Source organism: Entamoeba invadens (assembly GCF_000330505.1).
Source record: "Entamoeba invadens IP1 unplaced genomic scaffold scaff_1105074726645, whole genome shotgun sequence".
NCBI lineage: Eukaryota > Evosea > Mastigamoebida > Endamoebidae > Entamoeba > Entamoeba invadens.
Window position 1 is genome coordinate 1 of NW_004440140.1, and position 1046 is coordinate 1046.

Below are 1046 nucleotides of genomic sequence, written 5' to 3' on the forward strand. Positions count from 1 at the left end.
AACAATATTTAAGTTACAACAAATATTCAAAAAATGTATAATAATATATTTACTTTAGCAAACAATAAGGCTAATATAACATTATAAAAATATTGTCGTTTTATTTTATACAGGTTAAAAAGTCACATATAAAGTTGTTTTTAAAAACTTAAAAATTTTTTTTATCAATGTTTAAGTTTTGTTTTAACAAACATTAAAAATGGCGTCGCTAAATCAGATAATTTGTGTTTATAACATCTTTATGTTGGAAGCAAATATAATTTTTAAAACGTCAATTAAAAAAATGAACATTTTCTGAGTTGTCAAAATTATTCTGTAATTAACATTATAATGCTTAAATAGATTATTTTGTCCACACTGTAATAACACTTATTTATTTGTATATAAAGATATTATAACATTAGATTTAATTGTGTTGAATGTAATTTAATATTTTGTGTAACACCACAAATAAAAGTTCAATTGGTGATTTAATAAATCAAATTACAACAAATATTGTTAGTTACAATGTGTTATCATCATTATACGTGTCCTTTAACTGTTTGTAATTTTTAAAAGCTTGTTCTCGACCTTCAAATTCTGTGTCTAACTCAGACACGTCGTCTTCAACTTTGTCACATTCTCTTGTTTCTCTTCGATTTAAGTTTTTATTATGGTCAATTCTTTTAATGCAACCTTATAGTATTAACCTACTTTTGTTTAGCCATATGTTTTTTTTTCAAAAGTTTCAGTTTTGATCAAGATTTTGGCAAGATAATTCTCATTTTTTCTTTGATCAATTGGGTCTTTGTTTAGTCTTTCTTCTTTTGATCAAGTTCAGTTAAAACTTTTTAGAATTTGTTTTGGTTTATTGTCCTCGAGGTCTTTCTTTATGATAATTATTAATAAAATAGTAGTTTATTTTTATTTTAATAATAAATCTGTTATTGTTTATAAACTTGTTTCATAAAAGCGTCATTTTTTCAGTTACGATTTTGTGAAAAATATGATAATAATCAAAAATGATTTTAAGTACTTTGGTTATTAGTTTTGCAATATTTTGTATT